Here is a 27,594-nt window from a genome sequence, read left to right as displayed (position 1 = left end):
GATTATCCAATCTTCACTAGATACAGGGGAGGTACCGGAAGACTGGAGAAATGCAAACATAGTTCCATTGTTTAAAAAGGGATCAAAGGAAATGCCAAACAATTATAGGCCAGTTAGTCTTACATCAGTAGTGAGCAAATTAATAGAATCGATCCTGAGAGATTGGATTAACTGTCATGTGGAAAGGCATGGACTAGTCAGGGATGGTCAGCATGGATTTGTTAAAGGAAGGTCTTGCCTCACAAATTTGATTGAATTCTTTGAGGAAATGACAAGAAGGGTTGATGAAGGTAGTACAGTGGATGTTGTGTACATGGATTTTAGCAAGGCATTTGACAAGGTCCCACATGGCAGATTGGTCAGGAAAGTAAAAGCCCATGGGATTCAGGATAATGTGGCAAACTGGATAAAAGGTTGGCTTTGTAACAGGAAACAAAGGGTAATGGTCGATGGATGCCCTTGCGAATGGAAAGTTGCCTCAAGTGGTGTTCCACAGGGCTCAGTGTTGGGACCCTTGCTGTTTGTGTTATATATTAATGATTTGGACATGAATATGGGGGCCACGATTGAAAAATTTTCAGATGACGCAAAGATTGGCCGAGTAGTGGATAGTGTAGAGGATAGCCATAATCTCCAAAACAATATAAATGGGTTGGTGGAGTGGGCGGTAAAGTGGCAGGTGGATTTTAACATAGAGAGGTGTGAGGTCATACATCAAGGGAGGTCAAACAGTTATAGGGATTACAAAATAAATGGGAATATACTAAGAGGGGTAGATGAAGTGAGATATCTTGGCATACAAGTACAGGTCCCTGGAGGCAGCAGTTGCCACTTTACCGCCCACTCCACCAACCCATTTATATTGTTTTGGAGATTATGGCTATCCTCTACACTATCCACTACTCGGCCAATCTTTGCGTCATCTGAAAATTTTTCAATCGTGGCCCCCATATTCATGTCCAAATCATTAATATATAACACAAGTAGGCAAGGTTGTAGAGAAGGCATGTGGAATGCTCTCCTTCATTGGCAGAGGTATAGAATATAAAAGTTAGGATATAATGTTGAAATTGTATAAAACACTGGTGAGGCCACAACCGGGGTATTGTGTGCAGTTCTGGTCACCACATTACAGGAAGGATGTAATAGCTCTGGAGAGAGTGCAGAGGAGGTTTACAAGAATGTTACCAGAGTTAGAAAAGTGTAGCTACGAGGAGAGATTGAATAGGTTGGGGTCATTTTCCTTAGAACAAAGAAGACTGAGAAGTGACTTGATTGAGGTGTACAAAATTATGAGGGGAATTGATAAAGTGGACAGGATAAAATTGTTTCCCTTGGTGGAGAATTCTAGAACCAGGGAACATATATTCAAGATAAGTGGCAGAAGGTGTAGGAGGGACATGAGGAGGAACTTTTTTACGCAGAGGGTAGTGGGTGTCTGGAATTCGCTGCCCAAGTTGGTTATAGAGGCAGAAACTTTAAGCTCTTTTAAAAAGTACCTGGATCTATACCTTAAGTGCTGTAAGCTGCAGGGCTCTGTGCGGGTACAGGAAGGTGGGATTAGAAAGGGCATCTGGGTATCCTCGGGCTGGCATGGACAAGATGGGCCAAATGGCCTCCTTCTGTGCTGTAACTTTTCTATGGTTCTATGGTTCTATGGTGGGCCAAATGACCTCCTTTTCGGCTGTAACTATTCTATGAATCTGAATCTACGTTAGAGAGGTGGGATCTGCATGTGGTGAGTCACTGGGCAAGTGTGATCTGCAGCCAGGGCGTGTCCCAGCTCATTGGAGGACAAAGTCACTGAAAGGTCTGTTGCAGAGGACTCAGATGAGGGCTTTGATGGGGCATCATACAGGACACTGATATGCACACCGGGATGCTTTATGCATCGGTAGGCAGAGTGAGCCCTTCATAATCTCTCTGAGGCACAGAGCTGAAGTGGGAGATGATGTGCTGTTTAAAAAAAAAATAAAGAAAATAAAAATGTCATAAAACATGTCTCCTTATGTGACTGTCAAATGAGCAGGGAGATGTTTTTAATTCAAGTGCAAAATTTTTATTTGATTTTTATTTGCTTTAGGAAACCTCATTCCGCCCGTGGATGAGGTTTCCTAAAAAGTGCAAAGGCCGCTTGGCCTTTACGCCTGCCTGCCAACCATTAGGTTGGTTGGGCAGCATAAATTTGAATTTAGTGACCTTTTTAATGGCCTTAACAGGCCTTTTAATTGTCGGCAGGTGCGCTGTCTACTCCAACGTGCACCTGCCGATGAAATATCACGGGGCTGCGTGATGACATCAGGACGCTCGCCCGACGACATCACACGTCATTTTATGCTTGGCCAGGTCGGGCGCGTGCCCTCCCACCGACTAAAAATTCTGGCCAATGTTTCTAATAAGAAACAAGATTATTTTACAGATATTCTGTTGCAATGTTTTGGGTATTTCTAAGATTTGCCCTCACTGAGACTTACACTGTGTTTTCTGTTTCTATTAATGTATGGTGCTTACAAGTCATACTAAAAATTGAAAAGCTCCTCAATTGCAGGTTCTTAAACATATGCCTAATGTGCATGAAGGATAGTTGCATGAATTGAACCTTTGATTTTTGTTGTTAAAGAAGAGAATTATGTGGTCTGAATTTGGCGCTTTCCTTGGATCATGATTGTTTATGCTATTTTACACCCATTTTAGGTTGGAGTGTATTTTAATGAGATCAGCAAAATCTTCTCATTGGCAGAATGCATGCAGGAATGTCCATATGTTCAGATCTAACTAACTGGGTAGTCTCCACCAGGGCAGTCAGGTAAATACAAGAACATCTCACCATCAGTGTATTTCCATTACGAGTTATGATGCGAGGTATCACAAACTTGTGGAGCAGCAGTATGCTTTGGACAACAAATGCCTGATTTTGATGTTTAATTGCACAGATGTGGTCACCAGAAGACGCTGTTGGATTTCCACACAAGTAATGATGAACTGTTAGCCTCAACATTGATTCTATCACAAAATATGGCCAATGTGTAATGAGCAAAGCTCACGACAATTCCCAAAATATTTTTTTGAACAGGAGAGGGCGTCTTGAGATAACAGTTGAAACGAAGATTATTTAGCAGCTAATGGGCAGAATTTTACATTGATCGGGTGGGTGTGTGCCCAACCAGAGTGGACTTGAAATCGTGCAAGATGACGTCGGATGAGCATCCTGGCATCATCCAGCACTCGTGCAAAATTTCAGTCGGTGAGCACGCGCAAAAGTCGGAAGCGCGCCCGCCTACAATTAAAAGAGCGATTAAGCCCATGAATGGAGCAATTGACTCCAATTTTTTGTGGTCCATCCAACTTTACAGTTGGCAGATGGGCAAATTGGCCAGACGGACTTTGCATTTTTTATGAAACCTCATCCAAGGGCGGGATGAGGTTTCCGTTATTAAATAAAACAAAGATAAATATCAATGGACAGCTTTTTTATCACCTATGGGCTGAATATTTCCGTCGGTGAGATGGGGGCGGGGCCTACTCGCCAACGCGAAAACGACGCGGGATGACGTCGGGGAGAACCATTTAAATCTTCAGGAAGGCGGGAGCACAGCGAGATCAGCTGTCCACCCACTGACCTGTCAATGGCCAATTGAGGCTATTGACAGGATAATTAAAACAATTAAAGGACCTGCCCGTCCAACCTTAAGGTTGGTGGGCAGGCCAGGAGCCCCAGTGGGAAATAGAAAAAACATGAAACCTCATCCACCAGCGGGATGAGGTTTCATGTAGGGTTTAAAAAACTTTATTAAAGTTTCAGTGAAATTCACTAACATGTCCCATCTTGTGTGACATTGTTACATGAGGGGTACATGTTAAGGATTTTTTTATTTTTTTATTTTTCAAGTTTATAAAGCTGTCAGCGATCTCTCTGAGGCAGCACTTAGCCTCAGGGAGATGTGTGCTCTTTTGTGCGCATGCGCGATACAGCGCACTCTTGCATTTGGGGAATCCTCCCCCACCCGTACAGGAAGCGCATAGCTCTTCCAACCGGACGTCATGCTGGGCGGGCCTTAATTGGCCCGCCCACTTAAAATGGCAGCAGGGCCTGCTTCTCTGGCGGGGATCGGCTCCCCACCTGCCGGAGATTGGGCCGGGCCTGCCCGCCTGACAGGCAGAGAATTCTGCCCACTATGTTTATTTCTCAAAATCAAATTCTATTCTAAAAGGGATTTGGACCAAAAAAAAATCTTGCTTCCAAAAAATATAAAGGAGCATTGTTTTACTTTATGCTTTTAAGTTAGATAAGTGAATTGGTGCCATGCTCCTTTTAATACCGTTATGAACCTATTGGAGGCACACCTGACTGGCCCAGAAACCATGCTTTTGATTTCTCCTACCCTGTCTGCATTTGCCATCTCTCCATCATGGCACAGCTCAGATCCAGCAATTTCCATGTAAATAACAGATGTAAGATTACCACTCAGAAAATTGAGCCTTTCTACATTAGTCTTTGGGCAGCAGTTTTAGTCAGCATGCGGGCACACACCCAACCCGATCGGACCCGAAATCGCGTGAGATGATGTTGGGCGAGCGTCCTGATATTATCCCACACTCACACGATATTTCGGCTGGTGGGCGCAGACAAAAATCGGAAGAATGGCTGTCGACAATTAAGAGGCTAATTAGTGTATTAAAGTTGCAATTGTCTCTCAATTTTCGTAGTCCATCCAACCTTACAGTTGGTGGATGGACAAATCAGCCCATGAAACCTCATCCAAGGGCGGGATGAGGTTTCCGTTATTAAATTAAAAAAATAAAAATCTATGGACAGCATTTTTATCAAGTAAATATTCAGGTGACTTATTGTGATGCTTGGACATTCTTCTCCTGATTTTCAAAACTTTATTCTCTGCCTTCAGGGAGCTTTCATTCAGCGCTTGCCCATGCCTGCGCTTACTTCAGCGCATGGCCTCCTTCTGCCCCCAGCCCGGCAGCGCTGAGCATTTCGGCGAGTGCTTCACACTTGCTGGCCGTTAATTGGCCAGCCAGCGTGAAATCGCGGTCAGGGGTGGATCGCAGTCAGCCGTCCTTTCCTCAGCTGATCTCAGGCCCGCTGCTCACACCTGCCTGCTGACCTAAAAATCCTGCCCATTCAGATCTCCATGTCAGAGCACATTGAGGCTAGTTGTTGTAGATGAGGCTCTGTGCCACAATCCATTTGGACTTTGTTTCCTAGTACTTTGCAGCTCTGTGGTATAGTCTACATTACAATATTTTTGAAGGTGTAATTGGTTTTGGACTAGAAGTCATTATGGATTTATGATGAAGTACCTTTTGCTCTACCTTGCAGTGCACTGAAGCTGACTCTGTCAGCTCAGGGTTGCATTGTATTGAGGCATTGCTTGTAGTCATTGGGAGTTCTGTTTGTTGATGGTTCACATTGAGGTGCATGCAGCTTTTCTTTGGGTCATCATCTGGGATTTGTCTGCTTTAGAATTTCTTGGGGTTGTATGTTGTGAAATATCTTGGTTGTGGCTGTCTTGATGATGTGTTGGGGTCTGTTTCAGTGTGTTGTGTCTCTCTGTTACAATGTATCAGGCTCTGTTTCAATATGTTGGGATTGTGTGTTTCAATGTGTCAGTGGCTTATTGTGTAACGATGGGCTGGATTTTACTAGCCCAGTGGAGATTGATTGGGAAGTGGGAGGAGTGGTAAAATTGAGGCGGAAGGCATTAGGAGAATATTACATAGGATTATATAGGATATATACCACAGAACAGACCATTTGGCCCAACCAGTCCATGTTGGGGTCTATGCTCCGCTGGAGACTCCTTCCATCTTTCTATCATCATAACTAGTTACTGTGTTCCCTTCTCCCTCATATGTTTGTTTCAATTCCCCTTAAACGGATCTATTTTCACTTCAACCACAACCTGTGGAAGCGAGTTCCACATCTCACCACTCTTTGGGTAAAGAAATGTCTTCTGAATTCCTTATTTGATTTCTTGGTAATTATCTTATATTGATGGGTTCTGGTCATTTTCTTTCCCAGCCGAGGAAACTTTCTCTCTGCATCCACTCTACTAAGACTTTTCATAACTTTAAATATCTCTATTTGGAGGAAGCCAGAGGACTCTAGGGTACAGGCAGTCATCTGACTGAGGCTTGCAATTCCCAGTATTGCAGGTGAAGATTTGTCATCAGAAGTAATATCTCTAGTGTTTGGGAATGTAGGATCGTAATCCCCTCCAACTGGACTTTATTGAATACAAAAACCCCAAAGACTTCGTTTCATGGACATAAACACTACAAAACAAAGTCTTTTTCAAGGGGAAAAGAAACTGAGCCTATCAATCCTTTCCTGGTATATATACCCACGTATTTCTAGTACCACTCTTGTAAATCATCTCTGCATCCTCTCCAGTGCCTCTATATCCTTTTTATAAAATGGTGATTAGAAGTGCCCACAGTTCATTAACTGTGGACTAACCAAGGTTCAATACAGATTTAGCATAACTTCCCTACTTTCCATTTCTCTCCTGCTGGAAATACAGCCCAGTGTTTGCTTTGCTTTCTTTTAATGATTAGGGGGTCTAAGGAGTCGCTGTCCCACCGGGCGTGCACTGATAGGAGCTCCCAGATGCTGCAGACAGTTGCTCCTCTATCCTTTCAGGATACACTTGGCCCTCTCTGCTTCAGCTGAGGAGTCGGAGGACCTGGTGCTGACTCCAAGCTCATTCTCTTCTTGCCCAACCATTGCTCCATATAACTCATGGAGATGGCAATGGCATGCGGGCCAACACGCATCCGCATCTCTAGCATCCACTGGGTTGTTTTCTAGATATAAGGCGGTTGCCAATCTCTGGATGGAGGAAGCCATGCACGCACACCTTGGAGTCATGGCTACAGTCATGACCTGCATGGACTATGCATTTCCCCTGGAAGCTCCATTCATGTCTATGACTTACAAGCTAAATAAGACTGATGAGGATGCTAAGCACTTAACAAAACTTCTTTCTAGCTACTCATCATCTGGAGGTCTCTGTAATAAGTGGTGCACACATGGGCACAATGCTTTGTGCTTGCCAGAGGCTGTCTTGCACCCATCCATTAGGCCACTCACTCATTCTCTGGGTTCCACACCTATCTCAGCATCTACAATAACCTTGGGTGGGTAATCCATTCTTAATTAGCACATTCATTTAAATAATATCACCAACTTTAACTTTAACACCTATGTGTTCTTTTGTACTATTGTTGTTGACATCTTTTGATGATCTGCTTCTATCACTGCTTGTTTGTCCCAAAACCACACCCCCACTCCAACTCTCTCTCTCTCTCCCTCTCTCTCTCTCCGCCCCCAACACACACACCTTAAACCAGCTTATATTTCAACTCTTTCTTGGACTCGAACTCAAGTTCTGTCAAAGGGTCATGAGGACTCGAAACGTCAACTCTTTTCTTCTCCGCCGATGCTGCCAGACCTGCTGAGTTTTTCCAGGTAATTCTGTTTTTGTTTTTGTTCTACAATAACCTTGCCTGCCTCCATTCCAACCAGCTCCAGCACCTCTTCCTCCATAGGAGTGAGGATACCCATGTAGGGCACTATTTCTGAACATTTTCCAAACTTTATGAGCCCTCTATTCCTGCAAGTACATATATTATCATTGTTACTCATCCATCAAAGAGAGACACAGCTCATATGTGGCAGTAGCCTGACCAACATGGTGCAGAGTCAAGACTCTTGCATAAGCTGATCAACAGTAGCTGAGCAGGAGTCACCTCTGCCTTACCAGGGTCCTGCACAAAGAGACTTAGATGCATCTGGCAGCTAATGCTGATACTGGAGCACTTCCACTAACTGGGTGGGCAACTCCTTCTCCTATCTCTTTGTGGTAACCTGAGGGGGCTATACACCTTTAAGAGAATGTGAGCAGATTGACCACATGACTGTAAGACCCAATAGCTGTGTAGCGTGGGCTACAATGTTAATGTTAGTGTAGAGTAGGATCTGGTTGGAGAAGCACACATGGGGCAGAATTTTGTGGCCCCGTTTCAGCGGGGACGGGGCCATAAAATGCGTCGAGCCATTATAAATCCCATTGATGACAGCGAGAACGTAAAATCCTGCCCCATGTTAGGCTCTGTTGTCTGTGTAAATAAATAGCATGTCCTTCACCTCATATTAGTCTCTGTGCCTGCAGTATATAATTATCGACTCACACATTGACAGATAAGCGTGCAACTGGTTTGCAAGCAAAGTGACCCCACAGTAGTACATAACAGTCTTATTCACCCTCAATCACATTTAAGCGTGCAAGCTGAATATTAAACGCCATATTTGCTGTGCCAGAACGCATCAGGTCATTGGCCGTCTTTTGGCATTGCAGTCAGGTACAAGGGACAATTCCACAGCTGCTGACATCTTCTGTAAGCCCCATCTGGGCCCTCGTGGTTTGCCATGCCAGTTTCCTTTTGCCATCGTGGGGGAACAGGACTTCCCTCTGTTCACTCAAAGCTTGGAGGAGTACCTTTAGGGAGGCAAATCTTAGAGCAGCCCTTGAACAAGCTGTAACCATTTGTTAAACTTGTATTGCTACTCAAGCTCTCTCGCCATTCCCTCCAGGATGGTTGCATTCTTGGAGGCCATGTTTTATTCACTTTGTTCAATTTTATTGAGAATTTTGACATTGCATTTTTACTTAACGTGATGCCTACTTTTGTTATGTTTCAAAAAGTAGGATCCTTACACAAGATTGAAACTTAAAAGTTTTTTAACACTAGTGATTGCAATAAAACTTAATCAGAGGTGACAATAGCTGTGGTGAATAAAGCACACATCTGTATAAAACAGCTCACGTATAAAATGCAAATGCTTCCAACTCACACTGGGCACTGAACTTATGACAGTGCATTTTCGGGTAACTGATGACATGCTTCCAGTGACTATTGGAACCAGGAAGCCTGAGACTCAAAAGGAATTGGGTTTCTCATACCTCCAGAGGTAGCTTGCCCACATAGCTGTATTGAATTTAGAACAAAAACAGAATTACCTGGAAAAACTCAGCAGGTCTGGCAGCATCGGCGGAGAAGAAAAGAGTTGACGTTTCGAGTCCTCATGACCCTTCGACAGAACTTGCGTTCGAGTCCAAGAAAGAGTTGAAATATAAGCTGGTTTAAGGTGTGTGTGTTGGGGGCGGAGAGATAGAGAGACAAAGAGGTGGAGGGGGGGTGGTGTGGTTGTAGGGACAAACAAGCAGTGATAGAAGCAGATCATCAAAAGATGTCAATGACAATAGTACAATAGAACACATAGGTGTTAAAATTAAAGTTGGTGATATTATCTAAACGAATGTGCTAATTAAGAATGGATGGTAGGGCACTCAAGGTATAGCTCTAGTGGGGGTTTTTTTTTATATAATGGAAATAGGTGGGAAAAGGAAAATCTTTATAATTTATTGGGAAAAAAAGGGAAGGGGGAAACAGAAAGGGGGTGGGGATGGGGGAGGGAGCTTACGACCTAAAGTTGTTGAATTCAATATTCAGTCCGGAAGGCTGTAAAGTCCCTAGTCGGAAGATGAGGTGTTGTTCCTCCAGTTTGCGTTGGGCTTCACTGGAACAATGCAGCAAGCCAAGGACAGAGCAGGGCAAGAGAGCAGGGTGGAGTGTTGAAATGGCAAGCGACAGGGAGGTTTGGGTCATTCTTGCGGACAGACCGCAGGTGTTCTGCAAAGCGGTCGCCCAGTTTACGTTTGGTCTCTCCAATGTAGAGGAGACCACATTGGGAGCAACGAATGCAGTAGACTAAGTTGGGGGAAATGCAAGTGAAATGCTGCTTCACTTGAAAGGAGTGTTTGGGTCCTTGGACGGTGAGGAGAGAGGAAGTGAAGGGGCAGGTGTTGCATATTTTGCGTGGGCATGGGGTGGTGCCATAGGAGGCGGTTGAGGAGTACGGGGTGATGGAGGAGTGGACCAGGGTGTCCCGGAGGGAGCGATCCCTACGGAATGCCGATAAGGGGGGTGAAGGGAAGATGTGTTTGGTGGTGGCATCATGCTGGAGTTGGCGGAAATGGCGGAGGATGATCCTTTGAATGCGGAGGCTGGTGGGGTGATAAGTGAGGACAAGGGGGACCCTATCATGTTTCTGGGAGGGAGGAGAAGGCGTGAGGGCGGATGCGCGGGAGATGAGCCGGACACGGTTGAGGGCCCTGTCAACGACCGTGGGTGGAAAACCTCGGTTAAGGAAGAAGGAGGACATGTCAGAGGAACTGTTTTTGAATGTAGCATCATCGGAACAGATGCGACGGAGGCGAAGGAACTGAGAGAATGGGATGGAGTCCTTACAGGAAGCGGGGTGTGAGGAGCTGTAGTCGAGATAGCTGTGGGAGTTGGTGGGTTTGTAATGGATATTGGTGGACAGTCTATCACCAGAGATTGAGACAGAGAGGTCAAGGAAGGGAAGGGAAGTGTCAGAGATGGACCACGTGAAAATAACGGAGGGGTGGAGATTGGAAGCAAAATTAATAAATTTTTCCAAGTCCTGACGAGAGCATGAAGCGGCACCGAAGTAATCATCGATGTACCGGAGAAAGAGTTGTGGAAGGGGGCCGGAGTAGGACTGCAACAAGGAATGTTCCACATACCCCATAAAGAGACAGGCATAGCTGGGGCCCATGCGGGTACCCATAGCCACACCTTTTATTTGGAGGAAGTGAGAGGAGTTGAAGGAGAAATTGTTCAGTGTGAGAACAAGTTCAGCCAGACGGAGGAGAGTAGTGGTGGATGGGGATTGTTCAGGGCCTCTGTTCGAGGAAGAAGCTAAGGGCCCTCAGACCATCCTGGTGGGGGATGGAGGTGTAGAGGGATTGGACGTCCATGGTGAAGAGGAAGCGGTTGGGGCCAGGGAACTGGAAATTGTTGATGTGACGTAAGGTGTCAGAGGAATCACGGATGTAGGTGGGAAGGGACTGGACAAGGGGAGAGAGAAGGGAGTCAAGATAACGAGAAATGAGTTCTGTGGGGCAGGAACAAGCTGAGACGATCGGTCTACCGGGGCAGTTCTGTTTGTGGATTTTGGGTAGGAGATAGAAGCGGGCCGTCCGAGGTTGGGAGACTGTCAGGTTGGAAGCTGTGGGAGGGAGATCCCCAGAGGAGATGAGGTCAGTGACAGTCCTGGAAACAATGGCTTGATGTTCAGTGGTGGGGTCATGGTCCAGGGAGAGGTAGGAGGAAGTGTCTGCGAGTTGGCGCTCAGCCTCCGCGAGGTAGAGGTCAGTGCGCCAGACAACAACAGCACCACCCTTGTCAGCAGGTTTGATGACAATGTCAGGGTTGGACCTGAGAGAATGGAGTGCAGTAAGTTCAGAGAGAGACAGGTTAGAATGGGTGAGAGGAGCAGAGAAATTGAGATGACTAATGTCGCGCCGACAGTTCTCAATGAAAAGATCAAGAGAAGGTAAGAATCCAGAGGGAGGGGTCCAGGTGGAGGGAGAATATTGGAGATGGGTAAAAGGATCCGTTGAACTGGGAGAGGACTCCTGTCCAAAGAAGTGAGCCCGGAGACGAAGACGGCGGAAGAAGAGTTCAGCATCATGCCGAGCCCGAAATTCATTGAGGTGAGGGCGTAAGGGTATGAAACTAAGTTCTTTGCTGAGCACTGAACGTTCAGCATCGGAGAGGGGAAGGTCAGTGGGTATAGTGAATACACGGCTGGGGTTGGGATTGGAAGAAAGGGTGGGGACGGAGGAACAGGCAGGGGTGGAGGGTCCTAGATGGGTGTTGGTGTCAATGAGTTGTTGCAGTTTGCGTTCCTTAGCACTTGAGAGAAAGAGAAAAAGTTTCTTGTTGAGGCGTCGGATGAGCCGAAGGATAAAATGAAACTGGGGGCACGCGCAGCTTTGAAAAAGGGTACGGCGGTGCTGCTGGAGGGAGAGGTCGAGTGTGTTCATATGGCGGCGCATGGCACTGAGTGTGGATTTCAGAATGTGATGGGAACAGCAGTCCGAGAAACGTTTTATGTCCCGGAGATACCTGTAATCCTGGGTGGGTTCGAAACATGAGCGGTGGAATTTCAGTTGAAATCCACGTGGGGTAAGTCGGAGACGGAGACAGTCACTGAGAAAGGAGATATGGCTGTGAAAGCGGGTTTTAGTAAACACCTTGTCAAACATTAGGAGGGAAATGGAAAGCAAGGAAGGTGAGCAAGACAACAGAGAGATACGGAAATCTTGTCGCAGAGACGAACAGAACTTCTTCAAGGAGGTAGGCATTTCTTGAAGAGCAGTAGCAGTCAATTAAACACAGAGATAAAAACAAAAAAACTGCGGATGCTGGAAATCCAAAACAAAAACAGAATTACCTGGAAAAACTCAGCAGGTCTGGCAGCATCGGCGGAGAAGAAAAGAGTTGACGTTTCGAGTCCTCATGACCCTTCGACAGGATTGAATTTAGGCCTGTTAGATAGGGGCTCTCAGGAAAGTTGGGGTGGTGAGAGGAAGGATGGATTAGCAGGTTTGCAGAGGTCCACAGTAGTGCTGTGGAGGCAGGAGGACCAGGAATACTCCTCCAATTGGCTCCACATGAAGTTACATTTTGTTAAAAAAATTGTCATGCTTGTTGTATTCCCCTAGTTAAGACTGCTCTAAATTATTGCCTCATGCCCTTTTGAATTTATTAGTCACCTGAATGCTTATAAATCTATTAAATTTGTCATGGTTCCACTTGCTTTACCACCCTATGGCAGGTTACCGATGTGAAATTTCTCTCCCACCCTCTCTAAACTGGAGTTTGACTGGAAAGTGGTAAATATTAACCCACTGTGCAATAAAAATCATTTAATTTTATCTCAGTGTACATCATTTATAGGGTACATAGTATGACAAAAGTTAAAAACACTTAAAAAAGCAAGCTCTAAACATGATTCGTTCACATATATTTGTTTAAAAAAGCAGGTCACATTTAACTCATTTAATTGGAATTGTAAGGAAATCACAAAGCACTGGGAATGCGGTAGTATTATTTATAAATTGGGGAAGGTATTTGGTGAAGAATTATGTTACAACTATTGAAGCACAAGTTACTAGTGAGTATGTAGTAACCTGAATAGAGAGCTACCCATGGATAAAAGGTTAATGATCATTGCTGAGCCCTTTACCATCAACATCCTGAGAGTCACCATTAACTAGAAAGTGAACTAAATTATCTTGCTACAAAAGCAGGTCAGAGGTTGTTTATTTTGTGGTGTATGGCAGTGCATCTTTAGACGGTACGTACAGCTACTGTTTTTTGGTGGTGGAGGGAGTGAATGTATGTGGATGGGGTGCCAATCAAGCTGGCTGCTTTGTCCTGGATGGTGTCAAGCTTCTTGAGTGTTATTGGAACTGCACTCATCCAAGCAAGTGGATAGTATTACATCACATTCTTGACTTGTGCCTTCTAGATGGTGGACAGACTTTGGGGAGTCAGGAGATGAGTTACTTGCTGCAGGATCCTTAGCCTCTGACTTGCTCTTGTAGCCATGGTATTTACATGGCTAGTCCAGTACAGGTTCTGGTCATGGCAGCCTCCAAGATGTTGATAGTGGGGGATTCAGTGATGGCAATGATATTGAAAGTGAAGAGGCGACGGTTAGATTCTCTCTTGTTGGAGATGGTCATTGCCTGACACTTGTATAATGCAAATGTTATTTGCCAATGTCAACCCAAGCCTGGACATTGTCCAAGTCTTGCTGCACTTGGACATGGACTGCTTCAGTATCTGAGGAGTCACGAATGGTGCTGAACATTGTGCAATCATCAGCGAATATCCCCACTTCTGACCTTATGATGGGAGGAAGGCCATTGATGAAGGAGCTGAAGCTGGTTGGGCTTAGGACACTGCCCTGAGGACCTCCTGCAGTGATGTCCTGGGACTGAGATGTTTGATCTCCAACAACCACAACCATCTTCCTTTGTACTCGGTATGATGCCAGTTCCATCTAAGATAACAATAGGAGTGTTAGGATCCAATTTGCCTATTAGTCGAAGCTGACTGAATCAATTTTGGGTCATCAGTGGATGTAATGATAAAGTTTAGAGGGCAGTACAGCTACCAACTCCATCTGAGGCTCTTAACATCCTACTAGTAACAAGTTGGAGATATTATATCAGATGACCGAAACCTTTGTCAAAGAGGAATGTTTAAGGACTGTCTTAAAAGAGGAAAGTGAGATAGAGAGGTGGAGCGGTGTAGGGTAGGAATTCCAGAGCTTGGGTCCAAGACAACTGAAGGCATAACCACCAATGGTGGAGCAATTATAATTGGGAATGCAAAAGATGCCAGAATTAGAGGAGAACAGATATCTTGGAGGGTTGTGGACCTGAAGGAGATTACAGAGATTGAAAGGAGCAAGGCCATGGAGGGATTTGAAAACTAGGATAAGAATATGTAGAAATATATATATGAGAATAAAGATCCAAATACAAATAACAAGTGTGTTCAATCAATTAATGAAGCAAAGCACTTGGGTTTTTTTCAATACAAAGTTCCTGTTTGCTCTTCAGTTCAAAATACAATGAACAATTAAACATTTGTAACCAGGATTATGCACATACTTCGTAGCTCACATTTCAATTATTTTTTAATGCAAGTAGTTGAATTGACTTCAGATCTCTATGTAATTTTGATGGTGATATCAAATGTGTTTCATAAGCTGTGTTTCAATCAAGAGCCATTGTTAGCCACACAATGGGGGGTTACTTCATCTTTGCTTCTCTATGAAAAGTATCTGGAAAGTGAAGTGAACTGATGTAACTCTACCTGTTTGTCTCAACCGTATCCATCAAAAATGCGCTGAGGTTCATGGAACATATGTTGCTGACTGGTGTATAGTTTTCATGCTATTCTCATGAATCATATTAGTTTTTACACTGTGTTGAAGTTTTTGATCTCTATATTTCAACACCATAAATGTTAATTGCTTGCTTTTAACAGCGCAAGGTACTGTTAGTCACAAAGAGAATTAATCAGATAAGTTTCATACGAGATACTTCTGTCTTGTTATGGAGAAAATAGAAATCTTCTGCTGACTACGTGAAACACTGACTGTTTATTAATATTAATGTAACAAGTTTTCTCATTATTACAGTTTGCACTAGTTACATTTCATTTAGTCATTTTAATATGCTAGATATTTTACATTTCATTAATAAAATGAGAATATTGTACATCATAAAGGTATTTCTACAACAGCTTATTTAACTAGTGTTATGGTGTTAAAAAAGAATATCCAAGTACAGGAAACACATTTTCTCCTTCCCTACATAATTTGTTAAAATGAAATAAAGCTCTCCCACCATTTGGAGGCTACTTTGGTATCTTGTTATTGAGATGATACTGCTGACAGCAATTTCTATACTTAGATCTCCCCTTAAATGTACACAAACTTAATGAGTGGCATATGGTCAATCCATTTTAGGATTTTTAAAAAATTCTTTTCAGTTAAATCTACATAAATATAGGAACCTGTTATAAATGTCAGTTGAATGCAAAGGATGCCAAAGAATGCATTTTGTTTGGTTAAGCAGTCGTGGGACTGTGCAGAAACCCATCAGCACTTTTAAGTGTCTCCAAACAAGTTACTAGTACATTAAACAGATGGAGTTTCTGTTTGTATGCAATGCACATTTTCTCTTCATAAAGACACACCCTATGTGAAAGCAAAAGTTAAGTTTTTGGGTGTGACCTTTCATTAGAATTGGTGCGGTAAGGCTGAAGAAATGCTTTCTATTGTACTGACAAGGATGAGTTAGAACATGCCTAGGTAAGGGGAGAGAAAAACAACAGTACAAGTTCAAATCTACTATTTGTGTACAGAAAGGTTGATTTAATAATCTGTGTTGTTAAAAAAGCTTACAGGATAGTTTATTTTATTAATCTTTGTCAAATTTCCCCCCTTTTTAAAGGCACTTGGGATGGCTACGTTTTAAACACTGCCCTGTTCACACTGAGAGATTGAGGAGTGGGAAGGTTACATTTAAAAAAAATTCCACCCCAACTCAATGGTCTGAATTTTAAAGTGGAAGGGTGCATTGGGGATTTGCGAGTGAGTGGAATGTTAAAGTCATTAAAATTGACAGTGTCAGGAAGTTGGCTGCAACCTCAACATCTGCATTTAACTGATGTTTAGCTTTAGCTCCACGGGTTTCCTGGGCTTCCTGAACTCACCAGTGAAATCAACATGAGAAGAAAGTGGCAATTGAAGAGGTTGAGGCCATGACAGGGAAATACGCTAATAAATACTGAATATACACAGCTACTTCCTTACCTGCTTTTGTGAAAGGGTTTGTTCACATATACTTGTAATGAAGGGTTACTTAGCATACTTTGGTGGTTACCTTACATACTTGGAAGACGCACTGGTTTTAGTTTTCCAAAATTCCATAGGTTTGAGGAAGGTTCCATTAAATTGGAAAACAGCAAATATAACTCCTTTATTCAAAAAGGGAGGGGGACAGAAAGCAGGAAACCATAGGCCAGTTAGCCTAACATCTGTCATAGGGAAAATGCTAGAAGATGAGTGGTGTGCTACAGGGATCAGTGCTGGGGCCTCAATTTTTTACAATTTATATAAATGGCTTGGATGAAGAGACCAAAGGAAGGGTTGCTAAATTTGCTGCCGACACAAAGATAGGTCGGAAAGTAAAGTAAATTGTGAAGAGGACATAAGGAGGCCACAAAGTGACATAGTTAGGTTAAGTGAATGGGCAAAGATCTGGCAAATGGAGTATAAAGTGGGCAAGGCTTACCCACTTAAAACGTGGTTAATAATACCTCTCAGAAACCTGAGAAATGAGCACAGGGGCTATAAAATGAAACCATAAGATCACCAGGGCCAGGATTTTACGGCCCCGCTGCGGCTTTACTCCCCTTACGGACACGGTGAGCCATTTAAATTTCCATTCAGTTCGGCAGGACTGTAATATCCTGCCGGACGGGGGCGGGATGGGGCGGCGTAGAATCCTGGCCCAGAATTTTCATCAAACAAGCCATCAGAGCCTGGACACATCTGGATTTTCCCTACAGTAAGTACCAGCCAAGGTTTCAAAATGGTCATCATCTGAAAGGAAGAGCAGTGGTGATAGGTGATTCATTATTTAGGGGAATAAACAGGCGTTCCTGTGGCCATAGTCATACTCAAGGTTGGTATGTTGCCTCTCTGGTGCTAGGGTCAAGGATGTCACAGAGTGGCTGCAGGACGTTCTTCAGGTGAAGCGTGAACAGCCAGAGGTTGTGGTCCACATTGGTACCAATGAATTAGGTAGGAAAGGGGATGAAGTCCTGAAAGCAGACTTTAGGGAGCAAGGGAGGAGATTGAAAAGCAGATCCTTTAAAGCAGTAATCTCAGGATTACTCCCAGTCCCATGCACTAGTGAGCATAGAAATAGGAGAATTGAGCAATTGAACACCAGGCTGGAAAATTACTGTAGGAGGGAGGGCATCAGAATTCTGATGTATTGGGACTGGTTCTGGGGAAGGCGGGATCTGTACAAGCTGGGCGGTCTGCACCTGAACAGGACCAGGATGAATATCCTCTGGGGAGGTTTAAATTAGATTGGCAAGGGAATGGGATTCTGAGGGCAGATTCAGATAGGGCAAATTCAGAGCAGGGAACAGGAGACAGAAAATTAGTGAGTGGCTCTGAAAGACAGAAGAAGCAGAGGTTAAAATGTGTACAGAACAGGAATTTGGCAGTGTTAAAAGGTATATGTAAATGCAACGAGTATAGCAAATAAAGCCAACGAGCTGAGGACACAGATAGGCACATGACAACATGTTATCATCGCTATAATAGAAACTTGGTTTAAGGAGGGGAAATAAAAAGGCAGCTCAATATCCCCGGATATAGAGTTTTCAGGCAGGATAGAGAGGGGGATAAAAAAGGTGGGGGTGTAGCATTATTGGTTAAGAAGTCAATTACAGCTGTGAGGAGGCATAACATACTAAATGAATCATCAAATGGGGCCAGATGGATTGAGCTCAGAAATAAAAAAAAAGGGCAGCCACACTGTTAGGAATGTCCTAGGCCCCCAAATTGTGAGAGGGAGATAGAAGAGCAAATATTTAGGCAAAATTCTGAGTGCAAAGCAATGGGGCAATAATAGCTAGGGATTTCAATTACCCTAATATCAACAGGGATACGAACAATGTGAAGGACACAGAGGGCACAAAATCCTGTAACTGCATTCAAGAGAACCTTTTCAGCAAGCATGTAACAAGCCCAACATGAGGGAATGCAATTCCAGATTTAGTCTTCCAAAATGAAGCAGGACAAGTGCATGAGGTAGCAGTGGGTGACCATTTTGGAGATAGTGACCATAATACAGTTAGGTTTAGAATAATTATGGAAAATGACAGGAGTAAAAGTTCTAAATTGAGGGAAAATAAGCTTTATGAAGCTGAGAAGTGATCTGGCAAAAGTGGACAGGATGCAGCTACTTGAAGGAAAATCACTCACAAATCAGTGGGAGCGTTCAAAAGCGAGATTCTATGGGCACAATGTAGACATATCCCAGCAAAGGAAAAGGGCGGCACTGCAAATCTGGAGCCCCTTAGTGACTAGAAGAATACAGGGTAAGATAAAGCAGAAAAGGAAAGCTTATGACAGTCACAAAAAACTTAATAATTTAGAAAGCCTAGAGGAGTATAGAAAGTACAGGGGTGAAGTAAAAATGGAAATTAGTAAATCAAATAGAGGATATGAAAAAATAGTGGCAGGTAAAATCAAGGAAAGCCCAAGGATGTTTAATCAGTACAGTAACAGGAAAATAATAACTAAGGAAAGGATAGGGCCTATCAGAGATGCACAAGGTAACATATGCGTGGATGCAGAAGTTGCAGGCAGGGTCCTTAATGAATATTTTTTCTCTGTCTTCACATAGGAGAGGGATGATACAGACATTCTAGTTAGAGGAGGATTGTGAAATATCAGATGCAATAAGCATAATGAGAGAGGAAGTACTGGAAGGATTGTCATCCTTGAAGGTAGATAAGGCTGGTTAGAAAAGTAAAAGCTCATGGGATACATGGGAAAGTGGTGGGTTAGATCCAAAATTGGCTCAGTGACAGGAAACAAAGGGTAATGCTCGTTGGTCTTTTTGCGAATGGAAGCAGTTTCCAGTGGTGTTCCACAGGGGCTCAGTGTTGGGTCCCTTGCTGTTTGTTATATATTAATGATGTGGACTTAAATGTGGGAGGCATAATTGGGAAATTTGCAGATGGCACAAAAATTTGCCATGTAGCTGATAGTGAACAGAATAACTGTTGACTCCAGAATGATATCAATGGTTTGGTTGAGCGGGCGGAAAAGTGGCAAATGGAATTCAGTTCAGAGAAATGTGAGGTAGGGCATTTGGGGAAGGCAAACAAAGCAAGGGAATACACAATAAATGGGAGGATATTGAGAAGGGTAAAGGAAATGAGAGATCTTGGAGTGCATCTTCATAGGTTCCTGAAGATAGCAGGACAGTTGGATAAGGTGGTAAAGAATGTATAAGGATTGCTTTCATTTATTGGATGAGGTATAAAATACCTCTACCTGTATAAAATGCTGGTTAGTTCACAGCTAGAATTTTGTCAAGACATTACAGGAAGGACATAAGTGTTCTGGAGACAGCACAGAGGAGATTTACAAGAATGTTGCCAGGGTTTGGAAGTTGCAACTATGAGGAAAGATTGGATAGGCTAGCGTTGTTTTCCTTAGAACAAAGGAGGCTGAGGGGTGTCTTAATTGTCCCACTCTGGTTGGGGTGGGCTGTGCGTGAGCAGAGTCCATGTGCTATTTACACTAATCAATGCTCTTCTCTCATTTTCAGGAGAAGAATGTTCATAAAGTGGCAAAGCATGCCAGGACTGGCGGCAGGCAAGCGCAGATCACCATTTTAAGTCATTTTGAGCAGGAGTCCCTGGATCTGGAGATGCGCCATGCACCCAGCTGCACTGGCGCCATTGAGGCTGGGGTGACACGGCCAGGTATTCATGCCCAGCAGTAAGGTCAGCAACGTCCTCCCAACAGCCATAGAACTGCTGAATGTTGTGATTTAATTTTGCAAAATGGCTTGGCCATTGGTTATGCAAGGATGAACGCACAATGATCCGGGGATCGGGGTGGACTTTGTCATTGTCTCCACGCTAAGTGATCCACTGTTCTTGTTCTTCCTTTCAGCATCATCAGAGCAGGGCCTTGAGGAGGAGCAGCAGAGGCCCCCTCTCACACCTGAGATGCCTGATGTCTCACCAGCATCACACCATTTCTGTGAGGCAGGCACCAGCGCAGATACTAGCACCTCGGTGCGAATTCGAACATCGGCTAGTGTCCCAGGGCACAGCGGTGAGGACACTTCACAATCGCTGGAGGAGCAGGCCGAGATGGAGGGTGCCCATGGCACCAACAGTTGGAGGACTGCAGGGGACCAGGCACATGCTCAGTCGATGCTTGATGATGTGCCTTTGGAGTCGCCCGTGATGCAGCAGATGCAGGAAATGCAGCTGGGTGTGCGGGAGCATGAAGTTATGCTTGGCTTGGTCTCCGTGGTGGAGGAATCTACGTGGACGCTCGCTGAAGCAATGAGCCACATGTCCGAGCGCAATGCGTCCTCCATGGAGAATGGCAACTCTCGTGGAGAGGGTCCTCCAGGAGACCCATCAGTGCTTCCTGGGGATGCGCTCTGATCAGCAAGCCCTCACATCATCATTGAACTCAGATGGTCAGTGCCAGTGTAGGACATGGTGTGGGCATCAAGTTTACCAGCTCGGTGCCCATTCATCCACGGTGAGCAGAGAGGTCCAAAGCGACCTCATGTTGGCGCAGCAGCTGCCTGTCATCTCTCAGGGCACTCCGGGTGAGGGAAGCAGCTCCTCCGCCCCTCTTCCAATGGCCATAGCATCTGGTGAGACAACTGGGGAGATGCCAGCTTTGGAACTGGCAGGTCCATCCCAGGCGGAGCAAGCACAGGCTCCATGTGCCAGAGGACGACCGCCAAGGTCATCAAGGCCAACAGGACAGCAGAGTCAGCAGGCTGTCTCAGATGCTACTCTGAGCAATGGAGCAGCACCAAGACATAGCACCCATAAATGAAAGCATAGGGCACCTTAGGCATACCACAGATTTTACACTGGTGGGTTTTAGTTGGCCCAAGATGAGGCCCTTAAAACTTTATTTGATTTACAATGTTCTTTGTTTTTTTTTCAATGTTTCTTTTGTTTTTGTAATAAGCTGCTTTGTTTGACACATAAAATTCAAATATGTCACCGTGGCTGACGGTGCCTCTTTTCTACAGCATGTGTATGGTTTCTAAAACTGTAATGAGTGTTTTTTTAGATAGTCAGCTTTATTAACAATCCCCTTAGTAACTGTTGCTAACATGGCAGATTTTGCACTTAAGGCGTCAAGTGTCGAGCCGACATCCCAGACTTGTCCTGGTGGACCATCTGTGGTGTGCTATCTAAAAGTTCATTAGAATAAAGTTTCCCAAGTGTCCCTGCCTCCCTGGAGTATGCCCAGGTCAACATCTGCCACCACAGCATTTCCCTGTGCATGCTCATACTCGGACTCACTACTGGACTCATTGTGTGCAGCTGCAGCCACTGCATTGACATCTTCATAGTCCACAGCATTCCCTCCTTTCCAGAACAAGATTATGGAGTGCACAACATGCAACCACTATCACCGAGACACAATCTGGGGGGTACTGGAGTGCACTCCCTGAGCGGCATCGGAAGTGCATCTTGAGAAGACCAATGGCTCTCTCCACCACAGCCCTTGAGGAAGCATGGATTCTATTGTATTGCTGCTCAGCTTCTGTTCTTGGATGGCGAAGAGGCATCATGAGCCACCTTCTGAGGGGATAGCCCTGGTCACCCAGCAGCCATCCATCCAGCCAGGCTGGAGCACTGAAGAGCCCCGACCTGGGAGTGTCTGAGGATGAAGGCATTGTGAGAGCTGCCTGGGTACCTTGCACAGACTTGTAAAATCAGCATCCTGCGATCACACACTATCTGCATGTTCATGGATTGGAAGCCCTTCCTGTTGACGAAGGCACTGGACTCACCCGCTGGTGCCTTGATGGCAACATGTGTACAGTCTTTTGCACCCTGGACATGGGGGAGGCCAGCAATGGCTGCGAAGCCTCTGGCTCTCTCTGTCTGGCTTGCCTAGTCCCAACGGTATTGGATGAAGGTCAATGCACGCCTGAACAGAGCTTCTGTAACCTGCTTGACACAAGTGTGGACAGCTGATTGGGAGACACTGCAAAGATCATCCACCAACCCCTGGAAGGAGCCAGTGGCATAGAAGTTGAGGGCAGCTGTGACCTTTAGAGTCACTGGAATGGGGTGTCCACCCACACAGTTCGTGGAGATCTCAGGTTCCAATCTTCTGACTGATATAGTTGACTGTCTCCCTTGAGAAATGGAACCTCCTTTGGCGCTGCAGCTCAGACATATTGAGGTAGCTGCTTCATCAGCTGTATACCCTAGCAGCAGGATAGTGGCGTGTTCTGCGGCCCATTCCACCTTGGACTACCTCTTGGCCCTGCACCCCTTATGCCTGTGCCTGTGCCTCCCAAAGGTGGCTCCCCTGGAGGCTGAATGTGCACTCCTGTCCTCCTTCTCTTTCTCGACCTCCCTTCACCTCAGAGGAGCTGCCTCCAATGGACAGTTCAGCTCCCATTCCCAGGCTAAGGGAAGGCTTCCTGAAACCTGCAGGCCCAGAAAAGATTCCTCACTGCAGAGGGCTGACCTGAAGGTTAAGAGTCCAGACAAAGCAGCTGGTATGCATTCTGAGGTACTGCAGATCACACAGGCAAGTTTGTAAAACTTTCACAAATAAATATTTGACTGTGCACATTCACGACTCCAGTCAGCCATCTTATTCCGCTCGTGGACGAACTGAATACAAATGTGTCCTACCCGCCTGCTCGTTGCACCCGTGCGCCAATCCAAAGATTGCACAGGTGCAAAAAAATTGGCATCAATTGAACACTCAAGGGCCTTAAGTGGCCTGTTAGTTAATGGCCGGCGCCCGTCGGATATCATCGAGCGCCCACCCAGCCAAATATCATGATGACGTTGGGACGCTCGCCCAACATCACCACGCACCATTTTACACACGGATATATTCGGTCCGCCCCCGCAGGACAACAGGAAAATTCTGCCCTATGGCTCTTTGGTCTGCAGCGCTCTACACCACATTGTACAGCAGGAAGGTTTTGACCTGCAAGAGGAACATAGTGCAGAGCACAGAGCCGTGACTGGAGGAGTTGGAGGAAAATAAGGAGGAGGGGGAGTTGGAAGCTGATTGGGGAAATACATGACTGCACGTTGTTTTTATTTTAAATTTAAATGAGACCCAACTACGAAAATGATTTGGATCTCCTATGATTGTCATTGGACAGGTGCCACAATAACCCTGTTCACCATTCTTGATGTGTTTTGTAACAGAACACCAGTCCCACTATCTCTTGATGGGGCTCAAAGTTTATTTGTTCTGAAAAGCTTTCTTCCTGAGGAGTTGCATTCGCCAGAGAGCTGGTTGAGAAATTTCAGGTCCCCGGCTCCATATTTTCATTAGCCAATTAAAATATATGAAAAATCAAGATTGGTACGTCGGCATTTTTTTAACCCCTGCAGTGCTACTCTTCTACTCCATCAGGGAAAAAGTCCTAAACCTCAACTGGTGCTCACGGTCCCCTGTTGCATGGCTTAAAAAGCTATTCTTTATGTGTGAGCCTACACAGTGAGCGTTGACAAGCTTTTGACTCTAGGGGAAATATCAGTACTAAGATTGATAATTTTATCACCAAAAATTCAAACTTGTGTGCCTCAAAATCAGCTCCTTGGCGCCAGAGCCAGGGAGTGAAATCATGGCTCTGTTTCTGGGCTCCTTATCCATCACCTGGCCCCCTACCTCACTTAACCCTCCTCCTCACATACTTTGGGTGCCCAGAATTGGAAACCATAGTCACAGTGGAATAGAACTGTTTGTTTTATATAAGTTTAGCAAAATTTCTTGGCTTTTGTACTCTGTGCTTCTATTTATAAAGCCTACCAAAAGCTCAGATTTCAATATGATATACTTTACAACCATGGCTTTGTCAGACAATTACACACAATCCAGTCAGTCGTATTATGCAACCAGCTTCTCTTTTTAACCCTGGCATTATGTAATATCTGGATAGCAACATCCAGAAGACCTGAACCTCACAAGCACCACAAATACCAATCCCATGTACAAATGCGAGTATCTTGAAATAACAGTGACATATTCTTTTGGCGCATGACTCCTGATTTCACTTCGAAGTTTCAAAATGGCAAAACCATCCAGTAGATTAGCACCAACCTATTCATCTGCAATGATGTGCTATTTCTATCAACACAAGTGGATTTTGTTAACAGAAAAATTGCACCTTGCATTGAGTGATAAGTATTATCTTATTGTAAATTGAAACTAACCTCAGTTAATGCCCAGCCTGGAGCATATAATAGTAGAGCAAAGTGCTGCAGATGCTGGAAATCTAAAATATGAACAGAAAATGCAGGAAATACTCAACAGACCAGACAGCATCTGTGGAGAATGAAACAGAGTCAACATTTCAGATCCATGAACTGCACTAGTGCTGACAAAGGATCACTGACCTCTGGTTCTCTGCACAGGTGCTGTCAGACATGCTGGGCATTTCCAACACTTCCCATTTATATTGGAGCAAAAATAATCCCTTTAGCCAGTCTTCCAAAAAGCAGTCAGACTTTTGTGAGCCTCTCATTCTCCTTCAGCAAGAAAACCAGCAGCAGCTTCCTGAGATCTGGTTTGGCTCAAAATTAAACATGAATTTCAAAAACAAAGTTATGAAGAAAATATAAACAAATTGCTGAGGAAAAAAATCAAAGCCAAAGCAATAAATTGATAGTTTTGAAAAATGAGTGATTAATAAAATCGACAATAAGAAGTGCCAAGCAGCAGAGCTAACTAGAAAACCTTTTTGCTTATGAAGCAGAGCTAGAGAGAGAGAGAAACAGACTCAGCCACAAGACCTAGCTGCCAGGGATGGGGGAAGGACTGTGACTGAGCTAAGGAGTTGGGTTTAACTAACATCGACCTTGTGTTCGCATGCATTTAACAGCATGAGAACCCTTCACCAGTGTTATTTAAAGATATCATCATCATCCAACTTGAAGGTTAGTTGCTTATTATATTCTACCAACTCTTGCTGAATTTGTGGAAGTAATGGATGTTTGGAGAAGTTCTCAAAAGCCAGCAAAGACTGCATGGAGTGGCATTGGGCATTGGCAAGGCAGTAATTGAAACTGTTAGGTCTCTGAGTGTGCCACTTGCTCCCATTCATGAGGGCTATGGTTGCACCATCAGAGGGAGATGGAATAAGAGGATCCTAATCAGCACTTGACAGGCCTCTTGGGCCCCTGAGGGAACAGAACCTCTCCTCCTGTTCTCCTCCTGCACCAAGGATGGTCTCCAGTGCAGCATCTGAGAACCTTGTGACACATTTTTTGGTCTGTTGCACCATTTCTATTGCTTATGCCAGGTCTCCCACTCTTCTTCAAACAGTTTCAGCTCCCACTGAAGCCAAATTACACCTCGCTTTTGTGAAGTGCACTGGATTTGAGTTTTGCAGGCTAGCTTAAAGTGGATCTAGGCTCGTATGAACATGTGCCCCCTGCTGAGACACGTAGCAGCTCAGTAGCACATTTGTCACTGGGTAATTGCACTCCACAATCATTATAATCAGCAGGCAGCATGAGGTTTACATACTGCCTTTGTCACTTTGGATGTGTATGGGGTAATTGCGCATCACCATCCCTACATTTGATTTTGGGGGCTCTGCATACCCCCATGAACCTCTGAACAGGACCCTTGGAATAGTGATCAGCAGCTACAACCCTAATGATTTTTATATCCTTGTCCCACAGAAACCGAAACCAACTTAGTCCTATTGCTCTCAATGAAATCATAATAAACTAGAAATCAAAACAGAAGTCTTTCGGTCTGTATTGTTTAGAGCTAATCCTCCTTTTTCCAGTTACTCTCAGAAGAGACTCTGATGTCTCGCCCTCCTATTCTTGTTAACAAATTTAAAAACAGCCAGCGAGGGGTAATTACATGCTCCAAATGCAGCACAAAAAAATGACCTTAGAATGATAAGCATCAAATTTCAAAACTTAGCTAGTGATGCAGGATCTCATTGCAGCAATTAGGGTTTGAGATCTTGAGCACTGGGTGCACCACATTTCTTGACAGAAGAAAGAACAAAAAGACTTGCATTAATATTGCACCTTTCATGACCTCAGGATATCCCAAAATGCTTTCCGACTAATGAAGGACTTTTGAAGTGTTGTGATATTAGAAACACGGCAACCAATTTGTGCACAACAGGATCCCACATACAGCAATGTGATGTTGATTGGTGGATAAATTTTGGCCGAGGATACCGCAGAGAAGTCCTCTGCTCTTCTTCAAAGCAATTTGGTGGGGTTTTTGATATCCCCCTGAAAGGGCTGACATAGCTTTGATTTAACGCCTCATCTGAAAAGTGAGTGGGACAAAGGGATACTGCGGACTATCCTGCTGTAGTAACATTCTTAAAGCTACCTTTCCATCATGAAATGGCAAGTTTTCTTTATTTTATTGGAAGCATAGGTTTAGTTGTTTTGCCTGTTTTAGGTTAATTTGACATGGTGGATCCCTCTTTTCGAAATGTCATCAATTAGTCAATGAGCTACGATTTCAATCAGGAAGACATGTTCATGAGAGAACAGAAAATGTAGATGCGATTAACCTGAGATAGGATAATTTTAACTTAAATCACCAGGTGGGAAACCCACAGGATCAGGTAGAAAGATAATTTTACATTCCACCAATATTATGCTTCACTGACAGATGAGGAGACATCTCAGTGAGAAGCAGTTTCCTATGTCCCTTCTCTTGCTATGAACTCATATCATAGAATGGCATACAGCACATGTATACTGCTTAGTTAGCATAAAAGACCACCATGTATTTTGATATCATCGTTCGATAATCCACTGGAAAACAAAACTTACTTTTTGAGCTGTAATCACTTCAAGTGTGGACATTTTAACTAGGTTCTCACGAGTAGCTCCTATGTTCTTTTTAAGTTAAATAGCCAGAGAATACGTCAAACATTTTTCATTAAGAAAATGTAAAGAAAAAGTGAACTAGACAATTAAGGAACTGAACAAATCGGTCTATACATTGAATATTTATCAAATGGACCTTATAGGGCATGATTGTGATTAAGTTACCAAAAAATACGTTTACTTGCCCTGTTCAATAAATGACCCTGTGAGAGCAATGCGAATTGATCACTTTTAGTGCTGTCAATTTAAACGCTCTTTGGTTCAATACACTTCAAGTTAGAGGTGAGTGTAGTTAAAAGCCACCCTACAAACATTTCTTTCAAATAATCGCTGGAAATTATCCACCTTAAGTTTTCAGAGCTAGAAATTTATTCAGGTCTGTTTCAGGTGCAAAAAAGTAAATATTTTGGCAGTACACCAGAAACCAGAGTTCTGAGGTTTAACAGAATTTGGGGCTTGGAC

This window comes from Carcharodon carcharias, chromosome 8, assembly GCF_017639515.1.
Source record: "Carcharodon carcharias isolate sCarCar2 chromosome 8, sCarCar2.pri, whole genome shotgun sequence".
NCBI classification, from domain to species: Eukaryota; Metazoa; Chordata; class Chondrichthyes; order Lamniformes; family Lamnidae; genus Carcharodon; species Carcharodon carcharias.
This window is presented reverse-complemented; position numbering follows the sequence as displayed.